General features: G+C 40.8%; 1 protein-coding gene across 4 annotated transcripts in view; it reads left to right on the forward strand.

The window, feature by feature from the left end:
* The window catches only part of CHRM3 (cholinergic receptor muscarinic 3), a 239663-nt gene that overhangs the window by 110793 nt on the left and 112086 nt on the right, over positions 1-16784 (forward strand). Inside the window, exon 1 of one of the 4 annotated variants that reach the window (XM_083732489.1) lies at positions 4532-4638. The exons of the other annotated variants lie outside the window; for them this stretch is intronic. The gene's annotated coding sequence lies outside the window, so the exon portion shown is untranslated. Of the gene's footprint in view, positions 1-4531; positions 4639-16784 lie in introns of those variants that run through there. 4 annotated transcript variants of the gene reach the window in all.

A 16784-nucleotide genomic window follows, 5' to 3' on the forward strand; every position in this document is an offset into this window, starting at 1 on the left:
TATACTTCTGTACTCCTATGTGATATGTTTAGAAGGCTGATAGACCCTATTTTTAAGTTTTCTATCTCGGATTAAATTGATTCTTTAAATAAACTGAGAGACAGGCACATTTTCCCTCACCAAGTGGACTTCCTAGTTGTTTATACAAGATTTATCCTTCAGGGTTCTTTCATCTGCACAGCTATCTTTACTAATAGTGATTCCCCCCCATCCCCCCAAAAAATGCAAAGAAATTTGATTGGGTATCAAATATTCATCTATGGGAAATGAACAATGTAGAGAGAAATTACAGGCTAGCCCAGCTACTGGAACAAATACCTGCCAAGAGATTTTTAAATGTTGTACTTCCCATACATTTTGCATGATGTTTAATTGTTAATTATCTTGCAAAATGCAAAGGAGGTTTAACTTTTTAAAAATGTTAATGTATGTGCAGCAGAATTCTGCAGGAAGTACAATTCTAAATGAAGAAGAATATACATTCTGGTCATAGGTAATCTCTTCTGGATGGCCTAGATTTGAATAACCTTGATACAGTAATGAGAAATGATTTCTTTTCCTTCCTTCCTTCCTTCCTTCCTTCCTTCCTTCCTTTCTTTCTTTCTTTCTTTCTTTCTTTCTTTCTTTCTTTCTCTTACAGAAAACATTATACTATAGCGAATAACAATGGAAAGAGACCCTGGGTGCAAAAATTCTCTATGGCATGGGCAGACTAATATGTGCATAGCACATTCCTACAAATAATTCCATCTACATACCACTCATGTGGTATGCAAGCACTCTGGTAACAGGTGGTGGTAACAAACATCTCCCATAAGGCTCTCTAAAATGTGGGCGAGTACTAAAGGAATGCACAAGCTTGTCATAAAGATAGGTCTTCAGCTAACCATCTCCCAGATAGGCTGCGTGTTCTCAAGGCTTTTCATCAGATCGTATTGCATCCTGCAAAGTGCAATGCCTTAAGTTCAGAAAAGGACCCAACTTTTATTAACAGGATTAGTATGCTATGAGCTATGGCCCTGTGAGTATGCTACCCAATAGAGGCATACCTCACTTTATTGTGCTTTGCTTTATTATTGCATTTCACAGATATTGCTTCTTACAAGGACGTGGGTGCAGCTGCAAGTAGCCTGGCTGTTTCCAGGGGAAGGAAGCTACCTGCCACCGGCACCCCTCTTCTAGCCACAGGAGTGGAGTTGGCTAGGGTTGGAGCTGGGTTTTTCCTCTTCTGCCCAGCAGCAAAGGGTTCCGGGCTTATTAGACTACACCAGTGGTGGCCAAACTTGGCCCTCCAGCTGTTTTGAGACTACAGTTCCCATCATCCCTGACCACTGGTCCTGTTAGCTAGGGATGATGAGAGTTGTAGTCCCAAAACAGCTGGAGGGCCAAGTTTGGCCACCACTGGACTACACAGTGTAGTGTAAATATCTCTGAAGTGTGCCTGTATATTAGATGTTTAAATTCTCTTGCTCAGCTGAAATTCTTATAGTAAAAGAAAAATAATGAGGAATTATTGTAAGTCACATATCAAAATTCCCCTCCCCACATCTTTGTCAGCTCAATTTTCTTAAGAGAGAGAGAGAGAGAGGTATATATGTATTTAAATACATACTATCTGATTATACTACCCATATGCCCAATTCACACAACAAGGGACCAGTCTCACCACTGCCAACCTTTGCAGGAGGCGAGTCTGAAGAACTAAGACAGATAATAGTGGCGAGAGTTGATGTACCAGGCTTGAGGATGTGGACAAGGTGCTTGGATTGGTCAGGGTGATCACTTGTGCTCCAGACCCTTGCTCCTCTTGGCTGATAAAAACCAGCAGAGAGGGAACAGCTAGCTGGACCAGAGAGGTGATCGGTGCCTCTTTACGAGAGGGGGTGATCCCTGCCTGTTTGAAGGAGACAGTGGTAAAACCGTTACTTGAGAAACCTTCCCTGGATTCAGAAAACCTAACCAACAACTGGCCAGTTGCTAATCTCCCTTTCCAGAGTAAGATTCTGTAGCAAGAGTTTGTAGACCAGATCCAGGTGCTTTTGGAAGAAACTGATTTTCTGGGTCCATTTCAATTGGGGTTTAGGCTCGGTTTTGGCACAGAAACTGCTCCCGTCGCCCTGTATGATGACCTTTGTTGAGAGAGAGATAAGAGAAACCTGTCCCTGTTAATTCTTCTTGACCTCTCAGCAGCTTTCAATACCATCGGCCATGGTATCCTTCTGGAGCGACTGTCCAAACTAGGGGTGGATGGCACTGCTTTGCGGTGGTTCCAGTTCTACTTGGATGGCTGTTCCCAGAGGATGTTGCTTGGGAAATGCTTTTCAGCCCCGTGGAACCTTCAATGCGTTATACATAGGGCTGTCTCTGAAGATGGTTTGGAAACTTCACCTAGAGCAAAATTCAGTGGCCAGGTTGCTCGCTGGAGCAAGATGGTTTGAGCATATTACTGATTCTGGTCCTACTGCACTGGCTACCAATTAGTTTCTGTGCCCAATTCATAGTGCTGGTTTTGACCTATAAAGCCTTAAGTGGCTCAGGACCTCAATACCTCAAGGATTGCCTCTTTCCATATGAACCTACCCGGACCCTGAGATCATCTTCTGAGGCCCTTCTTCGTGTGCCTCCTCGAGAGGTCTGGAGGGTGGCAACCCGAGAACGGGCCTTCTCTGCAGTGGCTGCCCGTCTGTGGAATACTCTCCACAGGGAAGTTTGCCTGGTGCCTCCATTATACACCTTTAGGTGCCAGGCAAAAACATTCCTTTTTAACCAGACCTTTGGTTGATTGACATCCTATGCCATTTTAAAATGTGTTGGGGGTTTTTTTGGGGGGGGGGTTACTGGGTTGTATGTATTTTGTGGTTTTATACTTTGATTTTATTCTGTGAACCACCCTGAGACCTCCAGGTATAGGGCAATATATTAATATTAACAACAACAACAACAACAACAACAACATACAAAATAAAATCAACAAATTGCTGGGTAAAGATGGCATTCACAGGAGACATCTCAAGGAACTCAAATGTGAAATTGCTGATCTTCTAACAAAAATATGTAACTTGTCTCTTAGATCAGCCACTATACCCAAGGACTGGAAAGTAGCCAATATAATGCCCAGAACTCTTGAAAAGGGGTAGAGCAGAAATTGAGTTAGACAATACAAGTCTTCCTGCAAGTGGTGAGCTGACAGCTTGAGAACTCTTTGGTTTCCTTCTTCCTTGACTGACTCCACAAGGATTGTTTAAGGCTTTTATGAGAGGCAATAGAAATTTCAGGATAATGGACATAATTTACATTACTTGGTGTCCTTGAAACTATTGCCTCTTAACTGTGGCACACCCTGAGAACTACCATGCATTCTTATTTACCAGGATGTTAAATCCTGTAAACATTCCTTTACTAAAATAAACAGCCAACAGAGCTGCCAAAGATTGGCTCATTTGCGTAACTGAATTAGTTATACTCCTGGCCACCTTTTGATTACAGTATGTATCTTTGTTCTTTGTAGACGTTTTCATAGGTTCCTTTGTTGCAGGTTTCCCTGAAACAATTTCGAAACCTTTGCAAATGCTTTTCCCACCCTTTAAAAAACTAGCTGTCATATTTATATTCTAGATATCTACTAAAAACAAACAAACCAAAGCAAAAGAGAACTACGGTCCCAGCTGCAAAAGGTGGACCCTGTGGGGTGTGACCCTGTATTGCCATCAGAAAGAAGCCACAGGAAGTTTATCCAACCCCTGTCAAATTTAAATCTGAAATGCGTCTTTGCAAAACGCCATCATGATGTTCATGCTGTATGACAGGCAAGAGTTCATCTTCTCAGTTTCTTTGGAGAAGAGATTAGGAAAGTAAAATATAAATAATAGTAATATACCAGTATATTTATTTTATAATTTAGTTAAAAGAGAGCATATAAAAACTTAACTGAAGATGAAGTATGAGTCACCGGTATCAGAACACTTTATAAGTAAATATTTATTCATAATACATCCATGCTTACAGGTTCCAAATGAAACTGGAGTGTCTTTGTACTAGACTAGATGTTCATTTTGAACATGCCAGAAACCAGCAGTTACCTGAAATAGAAAGGTGAAGTGAGGGACAGCATGTTATCCGTATATTTCATATTGGAACTGAGTTGAAAGCAGTGTACTTACAAAGTCAGGCACAGAATACAAATGTCAAAGATTTTAGTGTAAAGCTCAGAATACAATGCTACAGCACAATTCTTAAGGCAAAGTTTAGTCCAAGTGACTGTTCCTCTGTATGGCTTTTTTCAGAAGATAAAATAAAACACAAATGGGAAGTTGTAGGAGTACTGCTGCTCAAATGTATTATTCTGACTCACTTTTTAAATACATGCCAGTGCTTTTCTTATCATGGCTTTGTCAAGACTCTGACATATGATTTGTTTCTGTGCTGATAATAATTTAACTATCACATAGTGCTGATACTTGTTGGTGGTAATGGTAGGACTTCTCTTGACTTTTGTCCATAACAATCTGCTTGTCTTTTTATTTGAGGGCTACAAAATATTCTGTCATCATAGTCAACCTGGAGGACCAAGGCATAGATTCTTTGAAGTCCACTCTAATTAAGAGCTAATTAAGAGCTAATCCCACATTGGGATGCCAGGTAGGACTGGAGAGTTGCTCTGCAGAGGAATCCCTCTGTTTTTAATTTGATTTTAAAAAGGAACAAAGAACTCAAGATTTCTTGTAAGCAACACAAGCAAGTAACCAATACCATTAAGCAGTTGCAAAGAAAATGAAGCAGGGAGATTATACTGTATTTTTGGCCTTTAGTAAACTCCAACTACAGTTTCAGGCTCTGGTTCTGGCTGTGAAGGAGGCACCCATAATAGCAGTAGGGATGGATGCCTATCTCCTGCCTAGCCCTGCAGGCTCTACTAGTGAGAAGTACTGGCACTGCCTCATCTCTCCGCCTGCAAAAGGAAGCCTCTTAAAACCCCTTAACTTGGATTGAAGTTTCATTAGCTCCACCCCTTTGCCAGTTCCCATTAGGGAAGCTGCCAACTGCTGCCTTGTAACTCTTAAATAGGTCAGCAGGGCAACATTCCAAAGTGGGAGCAGCTGCTGTCTCCAGAGCAGCAGTAAGTAGGGCTCCCACACTAGCCTTTCTTGTTCAGCTCAGAATCTATTTTTCTCCATTACTTCTCAGGCTGAGCCAAAATGTGCACACACACCCTCCAGATTTGCCACCCTCTTTCAATAATGTGAATTTGGGACTGCACTTTGCTCAGTTGTGGGAGGGTTGATACCAGTAAGGAACTTATCTTTGGTGGCTAGCGATAGTAGGTTCTGCCAATTTTAGTTCCCCCAATTTTTTTATTTCAATTTTAATTCAGTTTTCCACATTTTGCAGCAATTTGTGATTTTTTAAAAAATCCTCATAAAATTCATCAGCATTTTAGTGTAAATTTCTCACAATAAATGCATTTCATATGCACTTTTGAGGGATGTAAACATTTTTGCAAGTAATTCCCCCAGATACAATGCATTATTGTATATTGTTTTCACTAATATAAATATGTTTTTGTAAACACTGGTTTGAGAATTATATTGCAAAATTTGGATAATTGCAAATTTTGAATGCTATATAGCTTCTGCTTTGCATATCATTTTGGAAAGTGCAGACTTGGTAAATTTGGCTTCAGATAAGACCTGAATTGAATTTCTTCCTCATCCCTACTGGCGGCATGGCATAACACTGAATCTTTTTTTTTTTAAAGATATTTATTGAAGTTTCAAAAGTTATACAAAAAACAGTAATAAAAACAAAACACAAACACAAAAAATAACAAATATAAAAAACAAAATACAAAACTAAAAACCATTTAAAAACAAGTAAAGTTTCATTCCCTTATTTTCTTATAACTTACTTCCCCGACCTCCTCATACCTCCCCTTTCTGTATTCCAATTTGTAATTATTTCTAAACGGCCTCGGTCCAGTATACCTGAAGGAGCGTCTCCACCCCCATCATTCTGCCAGGACGCTGAGGTCCAGCGCCGAGGGCCTTCTGGCGGTTCCTTCATTGCGAGAAGCAAAGCTACAGGGAACCAGGCAGAGGGCCTTCTCGGTAGTGGCACCCACCCTGTGGAACGCCCTTCCAGCAGATGTCAAAGCGATAAACAACTACCTGACATTCAGAAGACATCTTAAGGCAGCCCTGTTCAGGGAAGTTTTTAACGTGTGATATTTTTACTGTATTTTTGGTTTTATGGAAGCCGCCCAGAGTGGCTGGGGAGGCCCAGCCAGATGGGCGGGGTATAAATAATAAATTATTATTATTATTATTATTATTATTATTATTATTATTATTATTATTATTATTTCAACAAATCCTCTCCCTTAATTTTCATTTAATTATCAATCTTTCTTTTCTTTTTACTTAACCATTACAACTGAAAACCACTTATTTTCTAAACCATCATCATTCTAACATTCATTAATTTTGCAGTGTTTCCTAAGATAGTCCTTAAATTTATTCCAGTCTTCTTCTGCCATCTCTCTTCCCTGGTCTCGGATTCTGCCAGTCATTTCTGCCAGTCCCATATAGTCTATCACCTTCATCTGCCATTCTTCCAAGGTGGGTAGACCTTGTGTCTTCCAATACTTTGCGATGAGTATTCTTGCTGCTGTTGTAGCATACGTAAAGAATGTTCTATCCTTCTTTGGCACCAATTGGCCGACCATGCCCAGGAGAAAGGCCTCTGTTTTCTTCAGGAAGGTATATTTAAATACCTTTTTCATTTCATTATATATCATTTCCCAGAAAGCCTTAATCCTTGGGCACGTCCACCAAAGGTGAAAGAATGTACCTTCATTTTCCTTACATGTCCAACATTTATTATCAGGCAAGTGGTAAATTTTTGCAAGCTTGACTGGGGTCATGTACCACCTATAAATCATTTTCATAATATTCTCTCTTAGGGCATTACATGCCGTAAATTTCATACCGGTGGTCCACAACTGTTCCCAGTCAGCAAACATAATGTTATGACCAATATCTTGTGCCCACTTGATCATGGCTGATTTAACCATTTCATCCTGCGTATTCCATTTCAACAGCAAGTTATACATTTTTGACAAATTCTTAATTTTGGGTTCTAACAATTCTGTTTCAAATTTTGATTTTTCCACCTGGAAGCCAATTTTCCTGTCCAACTTGTAAGCCTCCATTATTTGGTAATAATGAAGCCAGTCTCGCACTTTATCTTTTAATTTCTCAAAACTCTGCAATTTCAGTTTGTCCCCTTCTTGTTCCAGAATTTCCCAATATTTCGGCCATTTGGACTCCATATTGAGTCTTTTCACAGCCTTTGCCTCCATTGGCGACAACCACCTTGGGGTTTTATTTTCTAGCAAATCTTTATATTTAATCCAAACATTATACAATGCTTTCCTGACAATATGATTTTTAAAAGCTTTATGAGCTTTAACATTGTCATACCACAAATATGCATGCCACCCAAAAATATTGTTAAAACCTTCTAAATCCAAAATGTCTGTGTTCTCAAGAAGCAGCCAGTCTTTCAACCAGCAGAAAGCTGCTGATTCATAGTAAAGTTTAAAGTCTGGCAGGCATAACACTGAATCTAGCATCTTCCAGTCACCATTCCATTACTCCAACATCCCCTAACCTGGTAGCAGGATGAATGGTCCTCACCGATGAGCTTCAGGATGATGCTACATCAACACATAGCATTGTTATTTTCATGAAGCTAGTCAGCGTAAGGGCAGTTCTTCCTGCTTTCACTCTGGAGCAAGGGTGAGGAACCTCAGGCCAGGGGCCAAAGACAACTCTTTATACATCTCTATTTGGCTTTCAGGATTCCCCAGGCTACGCCTCCTCAGCTCTGCATTCCTCTCCCCAAGCCACACCCCTCACTAGCCTCTTCTTTGCACACTCCTCGGGTGCTTTTGCCTGGCTAGAATGTGTCCCTGAACCCTGATAATACTTCTTGCTTGCTTGCTTGGGTGAAGGGCAGGGAGGGATGTGAGTGCAGAAACTAGCCTATCTATAAAGATCAAGTATAAAATCTCTACTCCAACCGCTTTGGCTTTTGGCCCCCTCTTCCACTGCCATGTAGCCCTCAAGATGAAAAAGGTTCCTCACTTCTGATCTAGGGATTCTTTGAGTGGGGGGAGCAAGTGCGAACTGCCAGAAACCAAAAGACCTAACGCAAGTATGGGGTGTTGAACTAGGGCCACATTTTATTCAATATAGGTTTCAGTAGAGGGTAAATACTGTATGTGAGTAGCAATACCTGAACTCAATGAGGGCAAGCCAACCTGCTCAGGGCACTTGCATCCATTTTTCATTACCCTTTACTTGAGTGTTCTTCTCCCCACCATCAGGGCTACACAACTCACGGCGGACGAGATTGGGCACCCCAAATATGTTCCATATCCAGCTCCACAGGTTGCATAGCCAAGAGGGGCTGGCCTCCAGATCTGCCCCTCAGCTCCAAAGGTGTCTAATGGTGCCCACCTGCTCATCTGACAACTCTTCCATCACTCACAACCACCTGCCAAATGTGACCAAATTCGCCACACTCGTCACCCTGCACTCATAAGGTGCAGTACAGAGCAGGCAAAAAGAAAGAAAGAAAGAAAACCCTGCCCACAGAAACCAATGTGTGGAGAAGCAAATAATCCCTACTGAGTCCTGCAGTGATATGTATCAAGACCTTTTCTGCAACCCAGGGTGGTCCAGGTGGGGGCCAGAAAAGAAGGGGAGGTGGGGAGTAACCTTCCAAGCCATGCCCCGGCACTGAGAATAGCATGCAGACACAGCCCATGTCAAGGACCCTGCCCCCTCTCCCCCACATAACTCCAACTTGGAGTAGGGGAGCAGTTACAAATGTTTCTAATGAAGCAAAAGAAGCCACTTGGGGAAGGATTAAGTGAGAAATCAAAATGCATGTGTGCAATGTATTTGTACCTAGAGAGGTTTCTGGATTGCAACCTAGAAAGTGAAATCTAATGAAAGCAAGTTTCATTTAAAAATAGGCTATGCAGATGCAATGCTCAGTTTTTAATTCTGTGTTGTTGTGGAGTGCGGAATTGAATGTTACCCTGCTGTAACATGTGTTCCTTTTAAGTTACCGGCCCCTACACTCTGTTAGGTCAAAAATCATTGACTTCACGGGCACCCATACCAGCAAGTGTAATATCAGCAACCTTTTCAGCAACAAATGGCTAGAGCTGAAATTCAGAAGCTTTGCCTGAACTGGATATTCATCTGTGAGTGACAACTAAGGAGAAGTATTCACCATATTTGGCAATAGAGTGTAACTCAAAAGAAAGCTGTAGCGTATAAAGATTGTAGTCTCTTTATGCTCCATGTTTCTGTACCAACAAACGTATTACAATTGCTGGCATCTAGAGAGTAATAATTCCTTAAGCCACATAAACTGACTTTTCCTGCAGAGTGAAATGGCAAAAATAAAGTCTTGGTTTGTGTTTCATCACACTGATTAGTCATGCATTTTCATTGCACACTTCTTTCTAACAGCGGGGAGTTAGTTTTGACTCTTGTCCAACCAGAATTAATAGACCATTTAAAAAATGTTTAAAGAAAATTAAAATAGGAAAGACAGAAGCTGTGTGCGATTAAATTCTTAATTTTGTTTTTAGTAATAATTTTTATTTCTCCAAATTGTTGACTTTCTATTAAGTAGGTGACTCATTTCATCTATCTGACTAGTTTCATTGGTCTATCTATATTTAAAGGTGTGTGCACAATATTTATGAGATTTTAGTAATATATTAATCTGGTATAAAATCACTAATGGCTTGTGTATGGATTGTAAGAATAAGAAAAGTATTTAAAAAAACCCAGATGGATATTAACATGGATGTTTGGGCTTGCCTAGTATTTTTACCTCACTGCTCAGCTGAACAAAAAATTCCCAGAGCAGAATACAAAGTTTAAAAATAGGATGGTCCCTGCCCCCAGACTTACCGTACATTCTAAAAGACACACTTCGGTGCTGCTTGCACAGCAAAAACAACATGGCGGCAGCAGTTACGATTTACTGGTCTTTGCAGCTTCAGCAGGCAGTGTGATTCTCCAGTGTTTTACACCCTAGAGGTGCACTCCATTGTCTCTTGAGACAGACAAATGCTAACAACTTCCACAACACATTGTGTAGATTTGAAGTGGAAGAATTGTAGTGGCAGCCAAGAATCCATATGTGAACAACATTGTGACACCCATGCAGTCCTTTGGTTAATGTCACAACTACACAGTACATTCAAGTTGTTTGTTCTTCCAAAGCATTCTTTGGATACTTTTGAATTATGGTGCTGGACTGCAAGAAGATCAAATGTATCCATTCTGAAGGAAATCAGCCCTGAGTTCTTACTGGAAGGACAGATCGTGAAGCTGAGGCTCCAATACTTTGGCCACCTCATGAGAAGAGAAGACTCCCTGGAAAAGACCCTGATGTTGGGAAAGATGGAGGGCACAAGGAGAAGGGGACGACAGAGGACGAGATGGTTGGGCAGTGTTCTCGAAGCTACAAGCATGAGTTTGACCAAACTGCGGGAGGCAGTGAAAGACAGGAGGGCCTGGTGTGCTCTGGTCCATGGGGTAATAAAGAGTCAGACACGACTAAACGATTAAACAACAGCAACAAGTTTAGAGAAAAGGTGATTAAGAGGTGACACAATACAAGTTTATAAAATTATGCATGGAATGGAGAAAAGAGGTAGAGAAAGGTTCCCCCCTCCTCTTGTGACACTAGAACATGGACATTCAATGAAGTTGAATATTGAAAGAATCAGGATTGATAAAGGAATGTACATTTTCATGTGTCACCTAGTTAAACTACGGAACTTGCTCCCACAAGAGGCACTAATAACTACTAACCTGGATGGCTGCCGAAGAAGATTAGACAAATTAATGGAGGATAAGACTACCAGTGACCACTAGACATGATAGCTATGCTCTTCCTCCACCGCTGGAGGCAGTAGGTTTTCAAATACTGTTGCTGGAAACCACAGGAAGGGAGAATGCCCTTGTGTTCTGGTCCTGCTTGCAGGCTTCCTATAGGCATCTGGTTGGCCACTATGAGAATAAGAACTGGACTAGATGGGCTATTGGCCCAGATCCTCCAAGTGCCCTTATTTTCTAGGGACATCCCTGATTTAGAGAAGTCGTCCCGGTTTCTGATTTGATCTTGGAATATCTCACTTTTCCTTAGGATGTCCCTATTTTCATTGGAGAAATATTGAAGGATATGGAGTTATCCAACCCCTAAGCCGTTTGAAGGCAATCCTTTATAGGGAAGTTTTCTTTTATTTTTTTAATGTTTTTTATGTTTTTATATATGTTGGAAGCTGCCCAAAGTGGCTGGGGCAACCCAGTAAGATGTATGGGATATAAATAGTAAAATCATTATGAAATGGGACGTCCATCGGAGAAATGTTGGAGGGTATATGGCCTAATCTTGGAGGCTGTTTTTAGGTTTTTATTTAGGGCTTTTAACTTGTTGGAAATGGTCAGTGAACGTGGTTTTAGGAGCTGCTTTTATTGCCCGTGTTGCGGCTGTTTTTTAAAATTGTGGTTTTGTTGTTAGCTCTGCTGCAGAAATGTGGTATATACATTTTTAAAAATATAAATGGCAGCCCAAATCTGCCCAAGGCTTTCCTCAAGCCACCTCAGAATTGCTTCAGACATTTGGAATCTCTTCTTCCCAACACTTCATGTTACCATTTTTCTCCAAAACATCCAAGGTCACAGTCTATCTTTCACCTACATCCGTTTATTCCTGAGGCATAGTTTCTTTTAAAAAAAACAAAAACCTGTTCACCATTGAAGATCGAAGGGAAAGAATTAAGCTCAGTTTTGGCAGTTTTCCTTCTAAATTTTCCTTTGAAGAGCAATCTGTTTTTTTCCAGTGGAGATCATCTCACAGTCACGGAAAATATTTTTAGGCAGAGGCTTGAATCACAGCATAGTTACAAGGTAGTAATTAATATCACTAACCATACTTACGTTATCTTTGAAAGTTATTTAGATTTACAGCAGGAAGCAGCAGCATCCACTTCAGTTTATTCAATGTCCTTCTTCAGTCTATTGCTTGGGTGGAATGGGGAGCAAATCCATTTGTTCTTGCCGCTTGTGAAGTTCCTAGTACATCGCTGTAAGGTACAGTTTCATCATATCAGCAGACATCAATAGGATGCAGACCTGACACCACAATTAGAAAGAGAGATCATTAAATGCAATTAAATTATATATTCTGTCAGCATGGTAAGACAGTAATTATAATGCCTTTGAAGGAGATCAAGAAACAAATGCTTACTGCACAGTGGTGGCTGATGTTGGTGTCTTTTATGTATTGATTTGGGGGTGGAGGGAAGTAGCTTTTCTGGTCCTGTCTCTTTTTTTGTTCTTTTGAAGTTGTAACTAACCATTTTGTGTTGTGCCACATCATCATGGTAGCCATTTAGTGACTGGTAGCCATACCACTTTTTCAAAATCCCAAATATGCCCACTGAACCCAAAATGCTGGTGACCCATGTTTAATAAGGATAATGGGGAAATATACTGTGGTTTTGGTGAAGGCATTGGGTATGCATCTGGTAACAAGCCTGCCTGCTGGTTGATCGGTAAGGTGGATTGATCCTGAGTAGACCCAACAGGGCTGCCAGCCAGAAGGTTTCTATAGCCCATGGTTCCTGAGTGAAATTCCAGGCAAAGTAAAACTTTATTGGACTTGTGTATCAGGGTACCTGATGTCTAATGATACACTCCAATGACTTATCCTCCAAAAGTTGTGACATTTGCGATGAAGTAGGTGACCAGCCAATTTGTCAGCAGGAAAAAATCCTCCTTGGCCCTGAATGCAGTGACCAAGTATTCTATAGCAAGGTCCACCAGCCTGCCCTATTACCTTCAGTCAGGTTTACAAAGAAACAGGGTGGGCGGGTGGGAAAGCCAGCGGCAATCCAGGAGAGAGGGACCCCTGGGTGCAGCTTGCTCTTATGAGGGCTGTAACCAGTCCCCCCCACTCCTCTGATTGGCTCATTCAAATGGGCTTTTGGTGCCAACCCATCTGACCAAAGGGGGAGGCTCTGTATCCCTCCAATGACCTGAGTAATCAGAAAATGGCCGTGCACAGAACTACCGCCACACCAGACCACAAACTCTACTCACTAGAGTTCAGAGAAGTCTTTTAATTCAGACAACTCTTTTAATTACAGATTGTATAGGTTTGGAATGATTAGTGCAGCATTCACCTAAGTTTTACTCAGAGCAAACCCATTAAAATTAATGGACCTAACTTATACATGTTCATTAATTTAATTGGGTCTACTCCAAGTAAAGAGTCGTGATTTCCATTGTTCCACTGCTTTTAATCAGTTGGATTTATTTTTTCTTGTTTGAAGTTCAGCTTTATATTCTACCCATAGAGTTCAGAGAGCTTGTGACTACTATAGCCAACTGTGATTTAGAACTTCTTTTCTTTCTCAGAAATAAGTTTTAAAATAGCTTGCTTACTTTTAAAAAAGAAATCAGCTCCATAAGAGCCTTTCTTCCTAACAAAGTCAGTGCTGTCAGAATTTCTGTTTGTATCCCTCTTCTTCTTCTTTTTAGTGCACCAGAGAAAACATTTAAAAATGGATGCTAAACACTTTTCAGGCCTTCCCAGCTAGCACAGATACACAATTTTAATGTTTGGATATAAGAACATTGCTATGTTTGTTGTCTGGGTTCATCCAGGGGGCTGTTTAAGCTTTACGTATACACTGTTTTAGCAAGAGCTTTCTTTTTACTCAAAAGTATATGATTTGTAATATGATGGCTTCTTGCATCTCTCTCACGTCACTTTTAAAAATCTTTTGGATAAAACATTATTAGAATCTGAAGGTATCAAGCAGTCCCTTGTTAAGACAACTAAACACTGAAAAAATCTTCAGAGTCCTAAAATATAGTAAATATTGTCAAAGTAGCGTGACATAGAAATATTCTATTCATTATTGGCTCTGAATTTGCTCTTCTGCCTCTTCCAAGTTTCTGACATAGAAGGTGTTGGTTGACTCTATTGTGTCTTTATGGGAAAATGAGTTACGGCAGGGAAATTGTGCTGTTAGTTTTTCTTCCTCTTACTTGATGTCATTAGAATAAGTGAAAACCACATCTATTTTGAAAAAGAGAATAAAAAGATGGATGTACAAGAGCTACATGTGTTATGTAATGGACCGTGCAGTCTGTAGTCATTGGGCCTGGCTTCATCTGCATTATTAACTGTATGACATACTTTTAAACAAGCACTATTTTATCCACATTTGAGCTGACTTTGAAGATGGTTTGGAAACTGCAGGCGGTGTAGAATTAGGTTGGCGGCTAGATTGTTGACTAGGCTTTGATGGTTGGAACATGCAACAATAATTCTGGCCCACAGTCAGCTCATAGGTTGAAGTGTTGAATGGGAAGCTGAATCTCAATGCCCCCAACCTGTGTCCAGCATGCTAACCATTGCAGTAAATTTCACTGTTGGAGAAATTGGGATCAATCCCTCCAAAAGTGCACTCTGGTGGTATAAATGGTGACAAGGATTTGAATCAAAACAAGGCCACTGAAAACAACAGGGCAGTATAAGAACTGTTGGTCAAACTCTTCTTGGTTATCTAAATTCATATTTGTATATGTGACACCACCACTTGGTTCTGCTTGAGGGCTGGCACATTTGCTTAAACCTTGTTCCATAACCGAGAGCTTGGCATTCAGAGACACAATCTCCTAACCACTTTTATACAAGGGTGTGTTCCCCCAACACCTCATACAGCCCAAACAAATGATGGAATCATAATTAGTTAATTAATTTCTATTTATTTATTTCTATTTATTTATTTATTTCTCTCTTTCCCATATATTTTGTCTTCTCTCTCCTACTGTCTCTCCTAAAGCAGGGGTGGAGGATTTTTTCTGGATTTCACCCCACCCATTTAATTTTTTTAAATTCACGTATCTCCTGTTGCGAAACAAAGCTGCTTATCATAACATGCTTGATATGCTGTGTGCAATTAGAAAGTAGGTGCATTTAATCATGTAGAGGGGTGACCTTTTCCTTAACGATAGCCTCGTTTCATCTCTCAAGTCTAATACAAGGAAAATTAGAGGTGTAATATAAAGAAATGTGGACTTTTTCAACACAAGAGAGAAGCTGGTGGTGATTTCATTTTGTCAAAATCCATCAGTAAGTCTCCTGTGGAAGCTTATTGTCCCTTAAATTCAGAGATAACTTTGTGTCTGCCCCCACATTGCAGCAATTCTAACAGCAGTATATTGCTTTGCCAGAGACATGAGAATGAGGCAGCCAGCTAATATGCAGGGCACATCTGTTTGATTAAAATCGTACTTCATTGAAAAGGTTGGGGCTACTGAAAATCTGCACCGGCAACATTGTCTAATATAGAGGGAAATGATTACACTTCTTGTCGTTTTCTTTTAAACATAAAACAGGAAATGGAAGGTGACAGCCAGTTGATATTCCTTCTGCTGCTTCTCATTAACTAAGTGCTTTGTTTCTGTCAATTTCGTTCCATGGTTTAGATAGCAGAATGCTTTCTCTGCTTTTAACCTTAGAAGTAAAAGGTAAAGGTAAAGGTACCCCTGCCCATACGGGCCAGTCTTGCCAGACTCTGGGGTTGTGCGCCCATCTCACTCAAGAGGCCAGGGGCCAGCGCTGTCCGGAGACACTTCCGGGTCACGTGGCCAGCGTGACATCGCTGCTCTGGCGAGCCAGAGCCGCACACGGAAACGCCGTTTACCTTCCCGCTGGTAAGCGGTCCCTATTTATCTACTTGCACCCGGAGGTGCTTTCGAACTGCTAGGTTGGCAGGCGCTGGGACCGAGCAGCGGGAGCGCACCCTGCCGCAGGGATTCGAACCGCCAACCTTTCGATCGGCAAGTCCTAGGCGCTGAGGCTTTAACCCACAGCGCCACAGTACAACAGGACTAAACGGCATTTCAGTCTATTGCAAAAGTTATGCACCAGCTGTGTACATTCTTTCCCCAATTTCTTAACTATTCAAGGTTAAGCATTATTGAGAGCAGCCTTTCCCAACCTGGTGCCCTCCAGGTGTTTTGTGTTACTGCTGTCATCATCCTCAGCCAGCATGGCCAATTGTCAAGGGTGATGGGAGTTGTAGTCCAAAACATACTGGGGAGCAATAAGGTTGAGAGATGCTGATTTAGAGGAAACACAATGACCTGACCAAATATATTAAAGTATTTCTTTATAACTTTATTACCTCATTTTCTTCTAATGTGTTGAAACATTTTATTGGGTCCATATCAAAACATTGTGAGTTGGTTCTCCTTTCTGATGAAGACATTGCCTAGTAATTTGGGGGTCATCTCTGTTAAACTCCTACCTGATGCGAAATATAGCTCATTGAAATCAAAGACTTTACTTGTAAATAAGGTTAGGGATGCTACTGTGATTGCTTACTTCCTCATCATTAAAAGAGCAATAATATAAAAATCTAGTGTGGTGAGAAGATGTGGTGAATCTACATTTAATTTGCATTTTTTTAGAGGGGATCAACATTGCTCCACCTCTCTCTGCTTCCTACAGACTTACTGTTTTAAAGCATTCTTGTTTTATCACAGAACTTAATCAAGCTAATAAGATGTTGAGGACTAGAAAGTAGCCAATGTAATTTCAATTTTCACAAAGGGGTCCAGTAGGGATGCTGGAAATTCCATGCTTGTTATCTTCACGTAGTGGAAAGCATT

The sequence above is a fragment of the Podarcis gaigeae genome, assembly GCF_964106915.1.
Source record: "Podarcis gaigeae genome assembly, chromosome: 3".
NCBI classification, from domain to species: domain Eukaryota; kingdom Metazoa; phylum Chordata; class Lepidosauria; order Squamata; family Lacertidae; genus Podarcis; species Podarcis gaigeae.